The following is a 23,998-nucleotide window of genomic DNA, read 5'->3' on the forward strand; positions in this document are numbered from 1 at the left end:
GCTTCACCCAAATTTATAGAACACATTGGACGATAAATATATGATGCTCCATTCCTTGTTCTAAAACCACAGTTGTCTTGTAGTTGATGTTGGTAGTAGCAATTGCTATCTGCTAGAAGAAGGCCAAACACTTCTACACTGGCCAGCAGTGATAAAGTGATGGGCGAAATACGCTGCCTAAACCACAAGTTGAACTATTGACTTACAACTCTAAGTCTGTAAGAGTGGTTTCATGAATACTCTCCTTTGTTGCCAGCCGTAATGCAGACACATGCTAAAAGCTCGATTTGAAAAAGTGACGACTAGGAAATTTGGATGGCTAACTACATTTCGGAGTTTACTCCTGTTAGTTTGAATTTTGCATCACTCTCCAGTAAAATTAACTGATGAGGTAGTAAGGTGTTATTACTCCAGAGCTACTACTGGCCCTTCAGTCTGTAAATCAAGAGTTTTTCTATATAAAGCTCTTACTTGTTGAAAAAGATATTAAAACAACACTTATAGTGGCTTCGTAAACTGACTTTGCGTTGTGTTTTTTTTTTTTCGCTAAACCATCCCAATCTTATATAAATTAAAAGCTCCGATCCAAGTAAATAAGTTATGATTTAACATACAATTTGGAAGAGGCCTAATTCCTTGGCCATGGCTAGCTCACTATATTGCGCGGACACGGATATTGACGCAGACGCAGACACACTAACTCGGCAATATCTAAAAAATATAGGACGCGATTTGGATGCAGCAATTAAATAATATATACTAATTACTGTGCACATAGTACCCACATGAATTCACAAACTTTTTTTTTAAAGTTTATAAACGTTAAATTACTATTTTACCCCTTAAAAGTTAAAAAATATGAAATGACCAAAATTCCTCTACGTCCACACACATTCACTATTCACTCAATTTCTCGTTTTTCTATATATTAAAGATATTAAAATATATATATATATATATATATATATATATATATATATAATTTTATTTTATAATTTTTTAAATAATTTAACATTATAAACTAAGTTACGTGTATCATAAATACCATGACCAAACTTTAGCTTATGCCAACTTGCCATCATTGACTATTTGACTGTCATTACTCATTAGAGAAAGTGTAGATGGTACGGCTGTGAATTAACTATGTTCCTGGAACTTGGAATACTGTGAGTCTGTGACTATAAAGCTGCACCGAAATAATTTGGGAATCGAAAGTCAAGTGGTGAGGCTCTTCTAACTCACTACATTGACTAGCACCGCTACCACTGCCATTAACCCAACTTACTAATTATAACGGAATACAGACATGAGCGAGGCACTTTCTAGTCATTTTATATTTTTATCAACACCAGAGTGAAGAAAGTCCAACTTCAATTGTTCAACCAACCATTCTAAGATAGAGTTAACGTCAGGCAACGAGTTTCATCATCAGCAATGAATTCATGCACAACCCCGTTCACCTCAACCAAGCTAAAGCCAGGTTTCTTCTTAACGTTCTGATCTTTCATCATCCTTTTTCCATTCTCCGAATAAAGTTCTTTCCATAGAACCATTGTTGACCTGCGTCTTGACTTTGATTGTCCACGTCCAGAATGTGTCCTGACCTGCGTCCATGGCAATTGACCGTGTTGACTGCGTCGGACACGCGTCCAAACCGCATCCATCCCAGTGTTCGCGTCCGACACGGACACAGTCTATGAGAAGGTGCGTCCGTACATTAGAGCTAGCCCATTGTGCAGGTCATGCGCCTCCCCATTAAACTGACTGTTAATCCACTTAAACTGACAACACCTAAACACATATGAGGATCTCAAAATAGAGTTTCTTACAGTAGCAAGAAACCAGGTACATAGACTAGTAATACTTTGCAGAGCCAATAGACGCATTATCACCCTCAAAGATATATTGTACTCCACCCAGTGCCGGCCTTAGCCTATTTCACTGCTACTTCCACTACAATCAACTCTGCCTCTGATCGTCAGCGCTGCGTGCCTTATACCTTTGGATAGCTGCTCCTGCTGCTGTGTCCTCCCCATTCCTAGCTATTACTCCTGCTCCAGCCTATCCCGTACTCCTGTCATAAGCAGCATCCATTTTGATATAAGTACTTCTGACATGCATGGTTAAGGGGAAAACATACATTAGCATCTAAAAGTTCAAAACTAGGAGTATAATTAGAGTGTGAAGAGGATGCCCTTGTATGGCCCAGTCTTTGATTTGGCATTTGTTGAAAAGCTTCAAGACATTTAAGGCTTTGTGCTTGGCTCTTTCTAATCACTCCTTCCCTGCTTCCTTTTGCCCCTTCAAACTTCATTTTGTTTCTGGTATCCCATATATACTGCATCATATCAAGTTACAAGCTAGGGTCCCTTTGTCTTCTCTCTCTTCTTTTTGGTTGCAACACCACTCCATGATCTCATCAATCCACTCTCTCATGGACTGATATGGTACCAGATCCACCCTAATACCAATGGCTGCAAACCAGACACTTCAATTCTGGACCAACTACAATTAAAGAAAATATGGCTAGGACTTTCAATATCTTTGTTACAAAAAGAGCATTCAAAGTCTCCAATCATGTTCTTTCTATCTAGCAAGTCTCTAGTAGCAAGCCCCTCCATATATCCTTTCCATAAAAGCATCTGAGTTCTAGCAGGAATATGAGCCTTCCAAATTCTGGCAATGGTCATCAGATTAAAGGTTGATGCGTGACATTCCCAGCCTTGCTTACAGATCGAGGAAATGGTAAGCTACTGCAACAGTCCTAGCCTCGTGGGGTCTGATTTGTATCTCTTGGACCTTTTGACTGAGAAAAAGGGATAGATGATTATAGAGGAACTCAACATTCCATCCACTATTGTCCTCCATCACAACTCATAATTAGGCCATTCACATAAACATTTTCCAGTTCTGCACTATAAAAGCCCATCTCCCTGATACAAGTTGGTCTTCTATTTACCAGGAGCCATGGGTAGTGCAGAGGTAGAAAAACCATCTCCAATGCTCCAGATCATACCTATTTTCAAAAGAGCATAAGATCTATGCACCCCTTTCCAAAAATATGATGCTTGGGGAGGGGGATCCTCTTTTATATCAAACCACTGTTTGTCATAGATATTAGCAAAGGTTTTAGCCTAGATAAACTTTTTTTCACTTATAGCTTTTGATAATAGCAGTTTTGATGTATGCAATGATAGAATCAAAACACACACTAAACTACACTTATACAATATACCTAGCTTACTCACAAAATTCACGTTAACGTATAACTCAAGTAAGGAATTCGTCCCAAACCTAAATACTTGAGCACTTGTGAAAACTATTAGAATTACCTCTAGAGAAATCTATGGTCACTACAACAGAAAGTAGTTTATATCACTGTTAAAAATAATCACAAAAAGTCTTGTCACTATTTTTTTTTCCAAAATCGTGACCAAGTAGGAGTTTTTTTTACCAAAACCGTCACAGATAGTTGAAAACAGCCATAATATAACCACCTTTTAGTGACGATTTTTACTGAAATAGTGATAAATGTTATCCTTAACCGTCATAAAAAAGTAACACGTTTTATATATGTTTTCACAAAACTGTGACAAATGGTTAAATTTTTTACAAAAAAATGGAAAAATTCACTGAATTTGTTCTACACTCAATATCTTTACTGAATGTCTATACACCTTAAAAAAAATCTTAACAAACATAATCCATTAAATTTCCAAATAACATTCACAAACTCTAATTCCATCGAACTAATCGAATCCAAGCTAGACTTAGATAAAATTTACATGTGTGGACGCCATTGCTACCATCACTACACCATAACTGAAATTTTGTGACAGAAATTGGCATCACAAATTTTGTGACCGCAATTAGGCGTCAGTATTCGGTTTTTGGCGTCACAATAAAATAAAAGGTATTTTTTTTTAAAAAAGAAAATTCTGAAAAAATTGGTGACGGCATATAGGCGTGAAGTTATAAAGATTTTAGCTAATAAAAAATTGAAACCAACGCACATGCTCGCATGTGCAGGCGTCAAACTCAAAAGCCATCGGGTTCTTCTCGATCTCAACTCTCTGAAAGAGTGGAACGAGAACCATTTTGTAGTTTCTCCACCCAATTCGCATCAGATTTAGAAACAACCATCTGTGTGAGAACCCCACTCTCTCTCGATCAAAACAGATCATCTAACCCCATCCTCTCCTCTCCTTGTCATATCTTCAAACCCCTTTTCTATAGCTCTTGCCATTTCGATGGAGTTTTACTAATTATTTCAACACAAAATAGCTCGATCTATTGAAGAAAGCTTGCTTTAACCAAGGTAACAAATAATTTGGGTTTCAATTTTTTGATATTGGGGTTTTGTATAGGCATAAAAGTTCAGTTATTTATTATTAATTAGTTATGTGAACCATTGGCAGTATTCAACGACTCCATCTATTTCCATACATAAGACCAAGCCAATTTAAGCTCACCTTTACCTCGCCATCCCCAGAATCAATTGTTGGATGCGAGGTTCACTCCGATACAAATTATAAGTGACCAGCAGAGTTGATAATCCTAATAGTAATAGTTGTTTCTATGTTCAGCTTATTATATTGTGCTTCATCTTTTTGGGATACCTTTTACTTGATCTACACTGTTTTTTGTTGGATGAAATTTCATTTCTAGCCTGCTGAGAAGTTTCCAAAGATAGTATCTGAAGGTTCTCTATTTGGAAGGTCAGGAACACCATCTGCATTATCTTGTATTCATTTCCTCATGTTCATTTTGTAGTTGTTCTAAGTAAATGATATTCATGTAAGTATTTCTTACAGAGGTTTCCCTACTTCTTTACCCCTCGCCAGATATATTGGTAGCAGCAGTTGTGTTTGTTGCTCTGTTCTAGCTTCCCGTATGTTTTTCAAACAATGATTATTTTGCAGATATATACACGCCACTTTCATGTCTATTTACCAATATTTGAGATCTTCCATTTTTCGGATTGTAGGAAACTGTGCATATGAACCATGGAGATAACAGAGAAGGAGACATCTCATTTGAGTCATTGGAGAACGCAGGAATTCAAGAGAAGGGGACAAATAAAAGTTTGTTTAGGAACTGGCCTCTAATGTCAGCAGTTATTTTATATTGTATATTCTCTCTACACGACATGGCCTACTCAGAGGCAAGTTGATAAAGTGCAATTTTTATTTTTATTTATTTATTTTTCTTATTACTATTTTTTTGTTTTGTTATATCCACAATTTGTATAAGATATAAATCCGTTGTATTTGCTGAACTTTCTTTCACAGGTATTTTCTCTATGGGCTGTCAGTTCGAAAACCTTTGGATTAGGTTTTTTGACTAATAAGTTTGGCGTTGTTCTCACAATCTCTGGTAAGTTGGATACTTATCATCATAGTTTTAATTCTTATAACTTATAATTAGAAGTGCTTCTGAAATTAGAAAATTCTCCAACCTCTTTTCAGAACCTATTTACTCAATTAGATAAAGTATTGCTTCAGAATTTCTATGTGAATAGCATCTATAATGCTTACTGCAATAATATATTATATGTACAGATACTCTGAAGTCAAATCTTTTCCTTCAACTCCTACTGGAAAATCAAATTTGTCTTGTTAGAAACGCAATGTTAGCAGTTCGTGATCTAGGAGTATTAAAAAGAAATTCACCAACTTTACTTTGTATATGTACATATAATGCTGTGAAGTAGTTTAATGACTTTGTTTGTTCTTGGGATTAAATTACTAACTTATTCAAGTATAGGTGGGGGCCTTTTAGTCTTTCAAACTTTTCTATATCCATTGATAGAGAGAATTCGGTCCAAATATCATGGTTTTCGCGTTTGTGGTAGGTGTCAAGATTTTCCATGGTTTAAAGTTTATCTTTAAGATTCAGCTCAGATTATTGATTGAATGTGCTCCCTTTATGTTATACGTGTAGGTTTTATCTGTACCGGTGTTGCAAAGTTACCCCTTCATAGCTATGTTATCTGGGTTCAGCTTTTTAATTTTCTTTGAACTGCATCTATCGATGAATGTTTTAACAAAGTAAGTATGAACTTCATGATGGTCATTTTTTTCTCTTTTCTTTTTGCCTACAAGAAAAAATGAACTTAATGATGGTACATTTAATATTGTTTTCTCTCTTTAAGGATAGTCATTGCCTTTGGACTATCCGTACTCTCTGAACAATCGCGGTGGTAACTTTTCACTATCATATTTGCATTGATATCTATTGGCTTGTTTGTGCCATTTTCACTAGAATGATTGACATTTATTACCATCTGAATAGGACCCGGAATCAAAGAGGAGCTGCAAATGGAATTGCTATATGGCGGGATGTCTCTCTTCGAGGTCTTGGACTGGCCATAGGAGGTTTTCTGTAAGTACTCTTAAGAAGTATTTTGTTACGACAATGATATGTACTTGCACATGAATACAACAATTTCTCAATATATAACCATTTGTATCATCTTCCAGCTTAAAAAACGATGACATTATATTTTTATTTTCCCTAGCGAGCCGACTACGATTAGCTGTTCTTGAAGACCAAGTGAAACCCATAGAGCCCTCACAAAATGGAGTCGTTTTAATATAGGCCAATAGAACAGCTTTCTGTTTTGTGCTTCCTGTTTGACCTAGACAGATACAAATTTAGAGTCATCTTCCTAGCTCATACAACATGATGCAACCTCGCTAGTGTAATCTAAGATCATATCAGTGATATCTCAGATCATTCGTTTAACATACCAGTTCTTTCTTATGATATATAATGAGCATTCAAACATGTGACACCATTACATTATTTAAGTCACACCTTAGAATGACGAGTCCAAAGGAAATGGTGGAAGGTTGACCACAGTTTCAATGTCAATCTTGTTTAATGTACTTGTTGCCATCTGTGGAGTTTATGTGTACAACTATACAATTGTTTCCCGATTTCCATATTTCATTCATACCATCATTTCTTTGTCTTCAAAGCAAATCCAATATTTCGTTGAATATTTAAGGTGATCTGGTAGAATAAAGAAAAATCAAATTCCAATCTTGTTCCTTAATTACTTGTGTCTTTGTTATATGTAGGGTTTCTTGGACACAAAAGCGCCAGGATACTTCTTTCCTCCCAGGTACGCAGCACTAGACTCTGAGTAGATTCTGTATATGTACTCAGGAAGTGATTTACACGGGGTCACAGCTAAAGTTATAGACATGCCCCACCACTGTATGTGATACTTCCCTTCCATCCCTTTTGTATCATTCCTTCTTGTCCAAGTACTAAATATGGTTTCGTGCTTTTCATTTTGTGGTTGACTTTTTGTTTTCAAAGGAACTTATTGGTAGACATTAAAGTATCCACGTGTTTTGGGTACATATCGATATAACCATTTGAAAATACTTTGGTACATATTTAATTGATCTTATAGATAATATACTTGGTATCAGTCGATTAGAGTATTACTTAGACGATGGTTCAGTGCGTATTAGCATAGGTTGAGTAAATGGAACAGGTAGACCGGAATGCATATTTTAAACTTAACCTCGAGTCTTTACATCATTATCATATATTGTTTTAGGTTTCATGGCCCATCACTTCAATAAGGTGTTCACCTGTCAGTACATGCCTTATCAGATATACATGGTTAGTATATCAGTACATGCCTTTAGCTTTGCAAATAGCCAAATACATTATGTATTCTCTCTAAGTAGTAGTTGATTCTCAGCATTTTAGAAGTTAGCTGATCTATGTTTCATGCCATGCCTTGTTATGGTGTTAATATGGTGTTATATTTCCATTCTCCAAAGTTGATGGTTTGGCAAATATATACGTGGGAGGGCGATCCGAGATAGATGTTCTTCTTTGGATTTTATGTATTGTTTGGATCAGGTAAAAGACGTGTCATGCTTATCAACTTATTAATAATTGTATTTTCTATATAGCAAAGAAAGAAAGCAAGTTATTGAGGAAAATGGACATTTTGAAACTATAGTACATATGTGATACCTCTGCTACTCTCACGGCAATTTAAGAATCAGGATTGATGTTTCCAAGAAACTGAATTAGTGGAATTTGGTGATTAACTCTAGTGAAATAAGCTCCCTTTTAGCTACAAACAATCGGGGATGGGAAGGCGTGCATCAATAGGAGTAGAGGTAGGCTTTCGTGAACAAATTTGAATAAGTTTCGTTTTGCATGTGAAACGGGACTTGTGCTATCTTTCATTCTTGCGATCTATATCTTGCAATCCTCTCGAGACAAACTAGCAAGGTAAGTGTATATCATTCACATTTATCAAGAAAACGAATTGCTCAAGGCATTCATGTATTACTTGTCCTTTGTCAGGTAGTCATTCTTGTGGTAATGCTCTATACATCTGATCCAAACTAAAGTCATCTTATGGCATTTGTGTAATCTAGTTCTCCTTTTATCTGTTCTTGCTTACATTCTTGAGAGAATTTCTGGACGTTTTTTTTTTCCTTTCTCAGGTTTGTAAGGGAGACTGTTGCTGAAAGCATCTTGCCTGGAGGAGGGGTGGCCAAGGGGGAATGATGTTGCAGTCAGATCTGCAAGATATTGTTTATCCAAGAGAATATGGTACCTTAAGAAATTTGTGCAATTGTACACTAGGTACCTGGTCTGCTAAAATTTTCACTTCATGCTATGTTGCCCATGTCGTCATCTGTATATTCTAGTCATTTTTAAGCTAATTTAATACTCTTCTTACCCTGCTGAACCAAGAAGCAAACCGGTATTCCAAGTGATGTAATTCCTTTTTTTTGTCTACTCAAGGTTTTACCACTTGGACCGATGAGTGTGCTTGTTGGGTTACCTATCATTATGAGCTTGTATCTTTTGTTTCCTCTACGAGTTCATATATATTCTACCAATTCACCTTCTCCAAAATCAAACTCTTCCCAATAGAAAGAAAAACAAAAATAGAACATACCATCTTTTTTATACCTTCTTTTTGATAGACGCTTTGTACTTCACTAATCACCATCTTCATTGCATAATTGCATAAAATGGAAATTAGATAGGGTTTTCCAACCTATTAAACTTGGTCCTTCGAGAAGGGGAGGAAAACAATGAAGAAGAAAGTTATGGTCTTGTAGTTTCCCTTACGTTATACTGTTATCTACTTGACTAAAACCTGCAACTACACATGCCTTGAGCATTTAATCTATACACATTTTTTGTTCTATTATCGCCAAGATTATCGTATGTATATATATGATAATTTTCCGTATATTTTTAAAAGTAAAAGTTAGACTCGAGTTAAGTGCTACACGCCTGCTTTAAATGTATATATATGATTTTGTATCTTTAAATGCTTCAAAGATTAAATACTTTTTTCGACTGATATCAGAAGCAACTTATGAACTTGAAGTTGAATTCATTGAAAAAGACCGGTAATAATGGTTCTAGATTCTGAGGTGCAAGTAATTTGTTGAATTATCATTTTGACTGTCTTTGCGGTGTTAGGACTAGTATTGTTCAGTTTGCGATATTAATAAGCTTGTGAATCAAGTAGCAAGTATTTAACGGAGAAGGAGATTTCCATTTCATTTAGTGGCGTGGTTCTAGAATAGCTAACAATTTGTTGTTTCTTGCTTTGTTGTTGTGTTAAATATGTTTGGTAGTGTGAAATTTATTCTTAATGGTTGTTCACGCATTACTTTTTTGTCACTTAAGGATGTATATATCTTTAATGGTTGGAATTTATCCTTAATAGTTGTTCACGCATTAATAGAAGGTAGAGGCAGTACCCGTTTAGTTGTATATATGTCACCTTGTTATTCATATAGCTTCTAGGGCTAAAGAGGCTCCCATAAGTGGTTTACGGTGTATTAGTGTTGTGTTATCAAATAGTAATAGCCTATAGCTTCTTTGATATCCTAGTGGCATGATTACCTTCTTACTAATTGCTATGTTACTAATTTGGTAGACTAGAAACTATGTCACTTAGTTTTAATTAGAATAAGTGAACCTATTGTTGTATATATCTCTCGTTACATTTTAAGGTAGAAGTCTATTTAAATTCTTTTGTTAAATGAAACAGGTAATGCACGTGACATTTGTTTGTTGCCGACCTTGAAGGATGGAGGTAGTCGATGTTGCCACTTGGACACTTTCTAATAAGAAGACTTTTTCTCTAGCTAGTTGTAAGCATAATGTAATGTACTTTTTCGTTTGGAAAATTGAAGTACTTGGTATTTACAAGTGATTTGTATTGTACTTTTCGCTTGGAAAATTGAAGTACTTGGTGTTTACAAATGACTTGATAATTTTGAGTGATGGAATGAATGTTTTATTCTTGAATGAGATTGATGGTGTGATTGTGTATTTTATGGAATGGACTGTTTTTTAAAAAGTTGTATCTTGGGCTCTTGGCTAGTTCATATAGCAACCGGTGCTGGCTAGGGCTAGTTGTATCTTGAATAATAATAATAATAATTGGTTGCTATACATCGGTGGATGTACCGATGTATAGCAACCAATTATTATTATTATTTTTTTAAATATATTTTGTGACGCCATTTTGGCGTCACTAATTTGTGATGTCAAAATGGCATCACAAAATATAGTGATACCATTTTGACGTCACAAATATAGTGACGCTATTTTGGCGTCACAAAAATGACATCACAAAAAATAGTGACGGCATTTTGACGTCACAAATTAGTGACGCCAAAATGGCGTCACAAATATTTGTGACGTCAAAATGGCGTCACAAAATAAATTGACGCCAAATTATGACGCTATATTTAGCAATGATTGTTTATAGAAGATAGACTATGCCTTGAGATAGAACGCTCTGTGTGAGGATGTGCGAGTCAATCTATTCTGGAGCGATCACGTAGCTCGTGGGTGTGAGTTGATGATGTAGGTCGCTCTGAAGGCAGTTCGGGGAACGAGGTCAGAGGTCGATGTGATATTTCCACTATGCTAGACATGTGCTTGATATTCCTGAATGAGGATATCACTCCCTCACACAGCCCCCCTCTCAGTAGGGCGTGCTGTTCATTGAAGCGACCTACTGAGAGAAAACGGTGGCACATGTTGAGCATAAGTGAAGGAGCGAATTGGCGTGAAAGGAAATACCCATCGTGCTATGGAAGTCAGTTCGTGTTTTATAACGAACTGGCGTGGGGTGATAGTTGGCGCGTGACTGGCACGTGAGAGAATCTGAGCAGTTGGTGAGGAAACGTGTCGCCGTTTTTATCGGAATTTTGAAAAGACAGGTCTTTGGTAGACATGTGCGGGCTAGGGCTTAGCTTGTAATCATGATGCATTGGGAACTGGAAGGGCGATTGTATAAAACAACTTTTGGAGATTTGAAAAGTCATTTTTTGTTTTGTGTTCAGAACCGCAGAGACTAAAACTCTACAGGTTAGTGCTTCCGCCATTGTTGCTGCTCATTTTTCTCGTGTTCTTGTTTGTTTTGTTCCGTTGTTAGGTCGTCTTTAGCTTTTCTTGTTTAGGATCTGTAATCACTAAGAAAAAAAGGGGGATGTCTGATTCTGACGATATTCGATCTGAAGAGATTCGAAAAGTATCGTTGAGTTGTGGGGAAATGGAGGATGAGAGGGAGGAATCAGTAGAGTTTGAGAGAGATGATGTGGAGGAGGAAGTACGATATGAATCTGTTGCTATTATAGCTAGTACTTCAGGTTGTGATGAGGGGTCATCGTCTAGTAGGTTGGCTCCTAGGGCTGTAGATAAGCGTGCGACGAAAGCTTTCGCTGATCTAAGGAAAGTTTATGGTATCCAGGTGGGCGACCAGGAGATACACGAACTGGAAAAGAATGTAAAGGTGTTTAGTGAAAGGTATATACCACCGAACTGTGGGATAATAGTCTGCGAGGGGCAGCTGAGGGCTGGTATGAGGACACCGTTCTTAAAGTTGACATATGACTTTTTGAGCTTCTGTTGGAAAGCGCCCTGCCAATTTGTGGACTGTTAAGGGTGTTTGATCTACTGAATGCGAGTGGTGAATACCGCATTGAGGTCGCTGACATTATTGAGCATTACTCAGTAAAGCGATCTCGCGCTTTCAACTTTAACTTGCAAATAGTGACAGGAAAATCGAGCATGTTAGATGGTGTAAGTAATGAGGCTTGAGAGAGGAGGCTGTTGCTGTTAGTGGGGAACTTCTGTGCCCGATGATGTAGTTTGCAAACTAGGGTTTGCAGCTTTTCGAGTGGGTAGGAGTGAATTATTCTGTTGTTTCAATGTTTGAGTTGTTGATATGTTAACTGGCATGGTTCTGTGCTATTTTTGCAGAGCTCGTTATAAAGAAGCGAATTAATCAGGAGGTGATAGAGAAGTTTGCGAAGTTAACGCGGGCTCAGGAACAGGAGAAACTGCCAGAGGTCGCGCACTATTTTGTAGAGCGAGGAGGTCGCGTAATCAGGGAGAAGAGGATAGATAAGAAGAAAAGGGCTCGGGGTCAAACTGTTCGTGACTCGTTTAGTGAAGCAGCGATGGAGAAGAATAAAAGTGACCTGGTGACGAGGGAGGATAGGAATTGTAGCCGTTCTGGTCCTAAGCAACCTGTTGGAGGTGCTGGAGCCTCGGGGGCTAGTGGGTCGGTTAGGCGATCTGAAAGGGGAGGAGGGTCTAGTAGCTCTCCCCTTGAGTTGGAGGAGATCACCTTCATGCCGCGCGAGCGAAGCCGGCCATTGAAGAGAAAAGCTGAAGAGATTGAGCCTAGGGCTGCTAAGTTTGCAAAGGCTACGGAGCTCATTATTGGGGGTAGCTCTGGTGCTGGTGGTGCCGTTGGTGGTGAGAGAGTTGGGGGTAAAACCGCTTGTAGCACCAAGTCAAAGCCTGTGCCCGACCTGAGTCTCCTGGATCTGGAGACCTTTGGGGTCAGTCAGAGTCTACCACTAGTGCCCCGAGAACCTAGCTCATCTGCGAGGTTGAAAGTCCCGAGTAAGGTGAGTGGGAAGTCTATTATAGCTGATGATGATTTGGAGCGCCAAGTGGTGTACTTGGACAACCAGGGGGTGCAGTGAACTATGAAGTGAATCGATGTCAGCTTCAAGTCGAGTAAGATTGCGTCTTGTCTGATTGATTACGTGTCTCTGGATGGCAACCGTAAGGAACTAGACTCCAAAGGCCTTTCTAACAATCTTAAGTGAATGAATGTGGCTCACTGCCTGGCAAGTGACGCTATTTAGATCTTGTTCATTACTTCTTTATCTGTGGCACAAATATCGACTATTGTTGTACTTTTATGTGTGTAGCTTGTGAGTGGATATCAAAAGCTGAAGGAGATTGCTCAGATCGCTGAGTAAGAGAAGGAGTCCGTCACCAAGCTGAAGGAAGAGTTGAGAAATGTCTAGGACGCGTATGCCGTTGACCGTGAGGAGCTCGAGGATCTGAAGAAAGAGCGCCAGGACGCTTGTTTGGCGAAGATGGTGATGAGCACTGAGTTGGACAAAACAAAGCTGAAGCTTCGTGTCGCGAGTGAAGTTCTTAATGTTGCAAAGGCAGAGATTTCCAGAGTGACTGGCTATGCATAACATTGTAAAGATGTAGCTCGGCAGGCTACTGAAGCATACAAAACCCTGGATGCGGAGTTCCTCGAGCTGGAGGCAGAGTATCAAGCTTTTAAAGAGGGGAATGAACGCGGGGCTCCCAGTACATCATTGGTACCCGTACTGGGAGATGCATGTGATGCTCCTATCTTCTCTACACCAGGTCTGGAGGTTGCTGAGTCCCAAATTGAAGAAGTCATTGTTAACGTGCTTGTGGATGTGGAAGCTGTTGGTCTCTCTATTGTTGTGGGTGATGGGAACGCTGCGGAGGTTGAACTGGATCCTCTGTCAACTGAAAATTTGTCTATTCTTCCTTGAATTTGTGAGTTGTGAGTGATTTCTACTTGTTTTGATGATGTATGTTGTGATACATTAGAGCTGGTTTCCTGGGGTAACTTGGGCAGTTTGCCTTTCTTTCTTAGTTGTTAAAATACTAAATGAACTGGCTTCTCAGATTGTTCTGGGGAGCTTGTGGAATGATGAATAGTGGCTAACCTAGTTGGATTTCCTGAGTAGACTTAGCAGCTCGGCTAGTTGACGAACTGGGGCCTGAGTTTGGTCAAGCAGTTCGTCCTTTTGCCTTTATGATATGCTTGTTTTGCTTCTTCATTTTGTTTAACTCCTTGATGGTTTAAATGTGGGATTCTTGATATTTTTGTAATTGTCTTGCTGTGTATGCGATCCTTAGTGAGATTGGGTGAGGCTACGTAGCCTGTGAGTTTGAGTGGCCGTCCTGCTTTTTACCGATCTGAGCGTGTTAGATCTAAATAGCAATAAGTATTAAGGTTATATAACCTGGGAGGTCGAGGGGGACGTCTTCTGCATATGAAGCGTTCTCCATTTAGTGCGTGCATGGCACATGTGGGAAAATGAACGGTTGGAGATACAAAATGATGGTTGTCGGGTGGCCTGACGTTTGGCGTCTCGATGTAATTATTATGTGCCTTGGGAAGGTACGTTACTTGACCATAAATAGAACTTTTACTAGAAGTTCAAGGGTATTTGCTCTCCTTCTTCTTCAAGTTGTTATGTTCCAAAGTTCTTGTGCAAGTTTCTTTGTTCGCTGTAGGTAAGTGTCTTTCATTGTTTTCCTTATGTTTTGAATGAGAAAGATTTATTTATGTGATCGTTCGCTAAACGTTGGGTTGTTTGTAGAAATACTATGGGTAGACGACGTGAAAGTGCTGCTGACGATGAGAGGGCGAGGGAAACCTCTCCCCTTGTGATGGAAGATATAGAATTTGAGCCTCGTCGTCAATACGATCATGGCAAACGGAAGGTGGTTCCTCCTGAATCAAAGAGTAGAAAACGACCTAAATTTTCAGGTCATTCTACTGGAGGTATTGTATTCAGGTCCCCTAGTCGTAGGGATGGGGCCGAATTGGCTGGTGAGGAACGTAGCGACTTGGGTAGGGGCCAACGTGCTATTAGTGACAGCTCTGCCCAGCGTGTTGGTGACGTGGGGAGCGAGTTCTTCTACGTTGGGAGGACGGGGAAGAAGCGTATGGTCAAACGTTCTGACTGTAGCTTCCACTCGGCACCCATAGCGACCTGCCTTCTGGAAGGGATAGTACTGGACGGTGATAAAAAAGAAGTTGAAGATGAAGACTTGGGGAAGCTATTAGGAACTATGGACATGGCTTGTTGTTTAGTAAGCTCCTCATCTGGTATGGTTTCCTATTGTTTGATGAGTGAATCTAACCTTGGTGTTTTATTTGTAGTTTCTTGCTGGATATGATAAGTTAAAAGATACTGTTCAACGTGCTGACAATGGTGACAATGCTAAGGTCGAGCTGGGGCGCATGCGAGCTACATGGGAGGCTGACAAGAAGAAATTGCAAACTATGACGAAAAAGCACCGGGACGTTGTTGATGAGAGGTCGGTGTTGGTTAGTTCAATGATGGATTTGCAAGAAAAGCTTGCTGTTGTGACGGAGTACGCTAAGCATTGCTAGGGCGTCGCACGCAAGGCGCAAGGTGCATACGACCGGGCATGCGGCGAATATGTAGTGCTGGAAGAGAAGTATCTGCATCTGAAAGAGGCGTGTGATCATGGGGCTCTGGGTATGAGTATGCGTGTCGTATCAAGAAATGTGAGGAACGCTCCCTCGACCAGTGCTGCTCCCGATGTGCCTGCTAATGATAAACATAGTGTTCCTGGTTCTTGACTATGGTTGCTGGACTTGTAAGTTGTGAAATACTTCAAATGTTTTGCCTGTTCCTTTCCTTGCAAGAGATTAAAACTATAGAACTGGTTTCCCAGGCTTGTCTGGGCAGTTCACTTTGGTTGATGGTTACATTGCTACAGAATGAACTGGTTTCCACGTAAGTGGCAGTTCGATATTTCCAAAAGTTGTCAGAAGATCGATTTGGATTTCTGGGTAGTCCCAACAGATCGATGGATTTGTGAACTAGTTTCCTGAGTTTGTTCAGGCAGTTCAAATTATGTATGTTTATGGAATGCATGTCATTTGCTTATGCTTAAATGCTTGTACCTATTGTTTTGTCCACAATAAATAAGGCATGTAAGGGCTCAGGAGTATTCTGTCGTAGATAAATATGAGTTTGTTCAGGCAGTTCAAATTATGTAGCATTTTGCTCGTACAGAGCGTTCTGCTTGTAAAGAGTATTCTCAATTAGTTGATTTTAAAGTTATAGGTCGTCAACTAGTAAGAACTGTATAGGTTATGGAGCCTGGTAGCTCAAATAAGCGTGGCAGCTTAAGAAATAGTGGTGCTCGCTGAGAGTGTGTTAGCTTAAGAAAATGTGGTGCTCGCTGAGAGCGTGTTTGTGGTTCGCGTGTGTTGGTGGCTCTTTCAGTGCGAGTTCCATGTCTGTTGATGAACTTGAATGGAGTGGGTTGCCAGAATACGCATAAGTAACTTATACCCAACTTTACAGCAAATAAAAACATATATTATACTTTTATTGATAAAATTTCTTTAACAAATAAGTGTTCTAAGGGAGTGGTAATGGTTTTCCCTCTTGTGTCTTGATCCAGTACGCACCATTGCCGACGACTCGCTCCACTATGTAAGGACCTTCCCATGTTGGTGCTAATTTGGAGTCATCTTGAGTCTTTTTCAGAACTAGGTCACCAGGTTGAAAGGATCGAGGATTGACTCGCTTATTGTATGACTTCTTTAGAGTCTGATGGTAAGATGCCACTCTGATAGCTGCTAGGTCACGACATTCTTCTAGTAAGTCGACCTCTCGAGCTAGGACGGAGTCATTTTGTCCAGATTCGATGAGCTCTGACCGAGTCGTGGTGACTGTCAGTTTGGTAGGAATAACGATTTTCGTGCCATAGCATAATGAAAATGGTGACTCGCTTGTGCTAGAACGAGCTATAGTTCGGTGAGCCCATAGAATGTTTTCTAACTGATTTGGCCATTGGCTCTTGTTCTTTTCAATCTTTTTCTTCAAGTTTTCCAAGATTGCTTTATTGCTGGCTTCTGCTTGGCCATTGCTTTGGGCGTATTGGGGAGTGAAAAATACATGAATGATCTTCCACTTGGCCAAAAACTCCTTGATTGTTTTTCCCTTAAACTGGGAACCATTGTCCATCACTAGTGTGTGTAGCAAGCCAAATCTGGTGATGATGTGTGTCCGATGAAGTTTTTGACGTGTGACTCCTTGACATGAACTAAAGGGATTGCTTTGACCCACTTAGTGAAGTAATCAATTGCGGCCAAGACAAACCGAAAACCAGTGCTTTTTTGTGGGATGAACGGTCCCATGATGTCCAAGCCCCACATGTGAAATGGCCAAGAGTTGGCAATGTTGATTAATTCGTGAGCTGGCTGAATGATATTGTGGCCAAAGGTTTGGCATTAAATGCATTTAAGTACGTACTTTTTGGCGTCGATCTGCATTCGTGGCCAGAAGTACCCCTGGGAGATCCCTTTGTTAGCCAAGGAACGACTTTTAGCATGGTTTCTGCATTCACCCTCATGGATTTCTGCAAAAATCAACTGACCTTGTTTTGGGCTTATGCACCTCAAGTGAGGTTCTCCAGCAAACTTTCTGAATAGTTTGTTGTTGATTAGGCAATACCAACGTGCCTGATATTGAACTTGTCTGGCTTTGGTACGCTCTTCTGGGATTGTACCATGTTGGATGTACTCTATGATGGGCTGCATCCATGTTAGACTCATCTGACTGTCAGAGAGTGGGCACAGGTCGCTGATCTCCAGTATGTGTTTAGTTTGGTAAGTAGGTCGGTCAATTACTTCGATAAGTAACTATCTAGGGGCGCAGTTCGGTGTTTGAGTAGCCAGATAAGCTAAACTGTCTGCGTGACGGTTCTCATCACGCAAGAAGTGGTGTATGGTGGCCTTCTTAAAAGAAGAAAGTAACTGATAAACAACTTGAAGGTATTTAGAAAGATTACCTTCATGGATAGTGTACTCTTTAGCAATTTGGCGAACAACCATTTACGAGTCATTAAAGACTTAAAGTTCCTGTACACCGAGCTGTAGTGCCATTCTGAGCCCCATGATTAGTGCCTCGTACTCTGCCTCGTTGTTAGAGGTCGCGACGTCGATACGAACTGACTTCTCAACCATAGCTCCATCTGGGGATACTAAGACGACTCTGATTCCACTTCCTCCGGGGTTGTTAGAACCATCTACAAAGAGTGACCAGATGGACTTGTCCTACTTTTTCATGGATGGGATATCTGTTTCTGGTTCCCAATTCAGGTTGTCGACAAGAAAATCTGCCAGAAAGTCTGCAATGACCTGTCCTTTCTAAGAAGTGCGTGGGACGAACTCGATGTGATGTTCCCCGAGCTATTCTGCCCATACTGCCATGTGAGTTGTCTTATTTTCTTTAAGAATGATTTTCTTTAGTGGGAGGTCGGTGAGTACTTTGATTGGGTGTGCTTGAAAATACGGCCTGAACTTCCTTACAGAGTATAGCAATACGAGTACTGCTCTTTCAATGTAAGAGTAGTTCTTTTCAGCTGGTGTTAATGTCTTACTTGTAAAGTAGATCGGCTTCTCTGAGTTGTTGTCCTCCTTGAAGAGAACCGAACTGATAGCAAAGTCTGATACCACAAGGTAGAGTCCCAACGTTTCTCCATCTGTTGGTTTTGCTAGGACGGGCGGTGTTGTCAACTATTCTTTGAGAGTAGAGAACGCCTGGTAGCACTGGTCATTCCATGAGAACTGTTCTCCTTCTTTGAGAAGCTATAAGAAAGGTTGGCACTTGTCTGACGCCCTTGATATGAATCGGTTGAGTGCTGCAACCATTCCTGATAGTTTATGTATTTGTTTCTTTGTCTTTGGATCGGGCATTTCCAAGAACGCTCGGATTTGGTCTAGGTTGGCCTCGATCCCTCGTTGTGATACTTGATATCCGAGAAACTTTCCGAAGGATGCTCTAAAATGACATTTTTCGGGATTCAGTTTCATCTGAGTTCAGCACAATCTGGCGAATGCCTGCTCAAGGTGAGTGAGGTGGTCAACCGCTTTCTTGCTCTTGAGCACCATATCGTCTATGTAGACTTCCATGGTGTCGCCTAACATGTCTTGGATCATGTCAGTGACGAGCCGTTGATAAGTCGCTCCAGCATTCTTGAGGCCGAACGGGAGGACGTTGTAGCAGTAAATTCCCTGTTCTATGATGAATGACGTTTTCTCTTGATCTTCTTCAGCGAGTGGGATCTGGTTGTATCCACTCTATGCATCCATAAATGACAGGAGCTCGTGGCCACATGTTTGGTCCATAAGTCGGTCGATTCTAGGTAAAGGGAAGCTATCTTTAGGTGTTTCTTGGTTGACATTAATGAAGTCAACGCAGAGGCGAACTATGCCATTCTTTTTTGGAACTGCTACTATGTTGGCGATCCACTTTGGGTAATCGACCTTCAGGATAAAGCCAACTTGTTTGAGTTTGTCGATCTCATCATTGATTGCCTTTTGAAATCTCAAGGATAACTTCCGAGGTCGCTGCCAAACTGGCCTAGCATTAGGGTTGACATTTAACTTATGACATGCAACACTAGGATCTATACCAAGCACATCAATATACGACCAAGCGAAAACATCTTTATTCATTGATAAAAAGTTTACAAGCTGGGTCTTGAGTGTAGGGTCAAGGTTAGCCCCTACATAGACGAACTTGGGATTGTCTTCTGTTCCTAGGTTCACTCGCTCCTTTTCTGCTGCTTTTGAAGATGAAGCGACCTCTGGGGAACTGGTCTCTGGTGGTGTTTTATCGATATGAGGAATGGAGGTCTTAGCAACAGGAGTTGGAGCGACCTCTGTGGTTACGACAACAGGGGCTGATACGACCTCTGTGGTCATGACAACAGGAGCTGGTACAACCTCTAGGGTCCTGACTGGTGGGTTAACAGGAAGTTGGGCGACCTCTGGGGTCCTGACTGACGAATGGACTTTTTTGATAAAGCCCCCAGCATTCTACTTTGGTGCTTTGGATCTGACTTCAGCGATTAAATTTTTAGCCATCGTGTAGCTGGTGGGCTCGCTCCTAGTGCTAATAGACGGGTCAGTGAACTTGTTCGCTGAGAGGATCTTATTGCAGTGATAAGCCTCGAGTTAATTGCTGCGAAGCTCCCTCATACCCCTAGGGCCAGGAAAGCGGAGCACCTGATGTAGTGTTGATGGTACAGCTTGCACTTGGTGGATCCAACGCTGTCCTAGGATGGCATTATAAGACGATTGGATGTCTAGAACGCTGAAATGCGTATTGAAGTTGACTTTGTCCTCCCTGGATCCAACAGAGACTGGGAGTATGATGTCACTAATCGGGTCGACTCTGGAGCCATTGAACCCATAGAGAAGAGCTATTGGGTCTATGAAGACCGATTTGGGCAGGTTCATCTCTTGGATGGTATGGTAGAACAAGATGTCACACAAACTACCAGGATCTATCAGGACACGTTTGATTGTCCAGTCGTTGATTTTGACATGGACCACTAAGGCATCATTATGAGGGAGGCAAACCTTGTTGAGGTCGGCCTCTGTGAATGTTATATCACCTGAGCTGCGGCCTGAACTGTGTGGGGTAGGTGCGACCTGTGAAGAGAACTGGTAGGCTTCTTGGAGAGCGCCAACACGCCTACTTTTTTCTCTAGAGGATGCAATAGAATCATCCTGGAACGTTATCATATGTATCATTCTGTCATTATCTCTGTCTAACGAATGCTGACGACGCTCATGGCGGGAACGGCCGCTGGGGCATCCTCTGCTACGAGAGCGAGCTTGGACACTCTAGCTCTACTATGCTTTCTGCGAGCTATGAGTTTATGGCGCAAGTCGCCATCAACGATATTGGTATAATGCTAGATGTGTCCTGATTCGATGAGGTATTGGAGGTAGTGTTTGAGCCCCCAGCACTTATCGGTCTCATGACATTTTGCTCGGTGGAATGCACAATAAGGCTTGCCTGGGCGATCTTCTGGTTAACGTACGTCAGGTCGGTAATATGTAGCTCGCTTGATCTTGTCCAGTATGTAACTGGGAGATCAGGTGAGTACAGCGAACTTGCAATTGTTGTTGAATGCGTTCCGGTCTTATCCGTCGCTGCCGCCCGGGTCGCTTTTTGAAGTGGGGGTCATCAGAAATCGCTGCCACTTCTTGTTCTTCAGTTAAGCCATGACGTTTCAGGCCTTCTTGTAACTTGATGTACTTGTCTACTCGAGCGTACAACTCAAATAAAGTTTCTGGTCTTTCTTTCATGAGCAATCTGGACAGCGCTGTGTTGTGTACTCGGCAGGCGTTGGAGAATGCCAATGTGGCAAACGACTCTTTGAGGCCGCTTTCCATGCCAAGTAGTTCAGTTTTGAACTGACCTAAAAAGGCGCGGATTGTTTCATTTTCGCCAAATGAAAGCTGGAATAGTGAATCTAGTTTTGCTTTTTTATGTCCTGTTGTGGACATACTGACTGGCTAATAGGTTGGTTAGATTCTCGAAGTTCTTGATCGAGTTTGGCTCGAGTGAAAAGAACCAATCGAGAGCGCCATCTTGTAAGCTGGCTGAAAACAGACGACAATGGAGATGATCAAATTCCTGAGCACTATAAAGTGCGAGGCTCTGAATGCAGTGAACTACGTGTTGACCTGGACATGTGCTGCCATTGTACATTGCGAAATTTGGTTGGACGAAATCTGGAAGGGAGGGTTTATTGAGTACCTCAGCTGTGGAAGGGGATGCACGGTACGTCTTTAACATCTTCTGAACGATCTAGGTAGCGTCTTTCTTGACTGCGCTCTGATCTATTTTTGTGAAAGCTCGTTGATCTGCTGATTTACTTCGTTGATACCGTCCACTTCTAAAGCACCAGGTGGAGTTTGCATGTCCACTTGTGCTTTCAGAGCAACATTCTCCTGCCTGAGTAGGGTGATGTGCTCGATCATGGTACCTAGCTGACTTGCTAAGCTTTGGATTTGAGCTTCAAGGCTTGCCGTGCTTCGTGGGCTTAAGTATTTTTGTTTTTGGAAAGTGGTTTATCAAGAAATCAAGACCATAGACGGTGCCAATGTAAAGGAGCATTTTAGTTATCCCTTACAAATGTGATAGGGGATGAGGATGGATTTGGAAATGGGAAAGACCGAGTTCGTTGTTGAGCGAACTGCCTACGTATCTATCTCTCGATTCTGGGGAGAGAGAAGAATCAGGTCTGGCTTAGTTCATGTAGGGGGTATTTATAGCTGGTGAACGTAGAGATCCATCCAACACGTGTACTGACGACAAACACAAATGTATGGTCGCGATTGAGAAGGAGTGTTGAAATGGTGTTGGTAGGAATTCTGTAATGATGGGGAGTGGTTACAGTGGTTTGTAATTTGCGGTGATAGAATGTGTAAGTACGGCTTTAGCAATGATTGCTTCTAAAAGATAGACTGTGCCTTGAGATAGAACGCTCTATGTGAGGATGTGCGAGTCAATCCATTCTGGAGCGATCTCGTAGCTCGTGGGTGTGAGTTGATGATGTAGGTCGCTATGAAGGCAGTTCGGGGAACGAGGTCAGAGGTTGATGTGGTATTTCTACTATGCTGAACACGTGCTTGATATTCCTGAATGAGGATATCACTCCCTCACAACGATGTTAATAATTGTTAACATAAGAAACTAGATATTAATTGTATCAAGTCAAAGAATACAAATTTACACGAATTTTACCAAAACTCCCTAACCTACATCAAAGTCATCAGTACGACCTTATTTTTTTTAAGAAAAAAATGTTGTGTGTAGCATACGAATATCAAATAACATACAATCCACAACTAGATTAAAAAAAAAGCAGTATATAAACTAAATTACACGATTAAATAAAATAAAACAATCAATATATATATTTTATACTTACAAATATCCATAACTAACTCAAGAGCTTCATCGACCTTAATTGCTTCATTCAAAATTTTATCAATAACATTAGCGATAGAATTGTTGGTGTCGACTTTTGCACACAACATATTGTATTCAAACATCGGAAAGGGCCTGTGTTGCATGCAGTTGTCTCTTATAGATACTTTCGAATATTGTTTCCAGTACAGTAAAACAAGAATTGATATCCTCATCAATCTCTGCTAATGAAACTGTGTCATTCGAGGTCCAGTTTGTTAGCCCGATAGTCCGCCTTAACAAATTCACTGCCTTCTCTCTCAACTCGGACATAGTTTTAACATCAACAAATGAGATATAGGTCTGAACAATGTCAAAGATAGGTTATGAAAATCCTATTGCTTCTTGAATGCGGGCAAAGTCAATAGATGAACTGATTTTTAAACCAGTTGATTTTTCTAAGATCTTCAAATGAAATGAAAAAAATATCAATATTATAATTTTGTTTCTCAACTTGCGGAGTACATATTAGTTTCATGGATTAATCGTACTTTAAGGAAACCATAACACCAATGCCTTTAGGCAGTTATCAGCATAGTAATTTCAAGGGTTAACGAGTACCCCCCCCCCCCGTAACTAGCTGAGCCAATCCTAATTATTATCAAATATTAGGCCAAACAGAGTTTAGAACATTTGCACAAAAAATGAATCAAGGAAAGAGTACCAGAGAAGCAGTCGATTCATTCACGTCATAAAGTTTTCTTTCTTTCCCTTTCGTCAAAAAAGGGGGGTGGGTTCTTCACCTTTGAAGTTTGTTATGCGAGCCTGACATGTTCTTCTTCAGATTCGGAATCCGTCATGTTGGTTAGTTACTGTGAGAGAGACGAGGTTTAGGGTTTTGCGTTTTGGGGTTTGTTAGTGAGACTTGAAAGTAGGAAGGTTTATATGCATAGGGATGAAGCTAGGATTCTAAGCCAAGATTATATACATACAATCCCCCTCCTGCCCTATAAACAAAATTATGCATTTATTTCAATTCACAAAACTAGAGTGCGTTGACTACCTATACTAAGAATTTAATATGGAATGACGAATTGAAGTTAACTCCTTAAGCACTAGCCATTAATTGATACTCTCTG

General features: G+C 40.3%; 3 long non-coding RNA genes across 3 annotated transcripts; all 3 read left to right on the plus strand.

Moving 5' to 3' along the window:
- The first annotated feature begins 3,845 nt into the window (after positions 1-3,845).
- Positions 3,846-4,831, plus strand: LOC147487415 (uncharacterized). The gene is made up of 3 exons (XR_015203148.1): positions 3,846-4,318; positions 4,669-4,718; positions 4,817-4,831. It is a non-coding gene; the product is annotated as an uncharacterized LOC147487415 (long non-coding RNA).
- Positions 4,832-4,844: 13 nt separating this feature from the next.
- Positions 4,845-5,820, plus strand: LOC147487416 (uncharacterized). Its single transcript, XR_015203149.1, has 4 exons — positions 4,845-4,891; positions 4,988-5,164; positions 5,292-5,376; positions 5,767-5,820. It is a non-coding gene; the product is annotated as an uncharacterized LOC147487416 (long non-coding RNA).
- Positions 5,821-8,189: 2,369 nt separating this feature from the next.
- On the plus strand, positions 8,190-8,909 carry LOC147487417 (uncharacterized). The gene is made up of 2 exons (XR_015202051.1): positions 8,190-8,268; positions 8,487-8,909. It is a non-coding gene; the product is annotated as an uncharacterized LOC147487417 (long non-coding RNA).
- Positions 8,910-23,998: the final 15,089 nt, after the last annotated feature.

This window comes from Coptis chinensis, chromosome 7, assembly GCF_015680905.1.
Source record: "Coptis chinensis isolate HL-2020 chromosome 7, ASM1568090v1, whole genome shotgun sequence".
NCBI lineage: Eukaryota > Viridiplantae > Streptophyta > Magnoliopsida > Ranunculales > Ranunculaceae > Coptis > Coptis chinensis.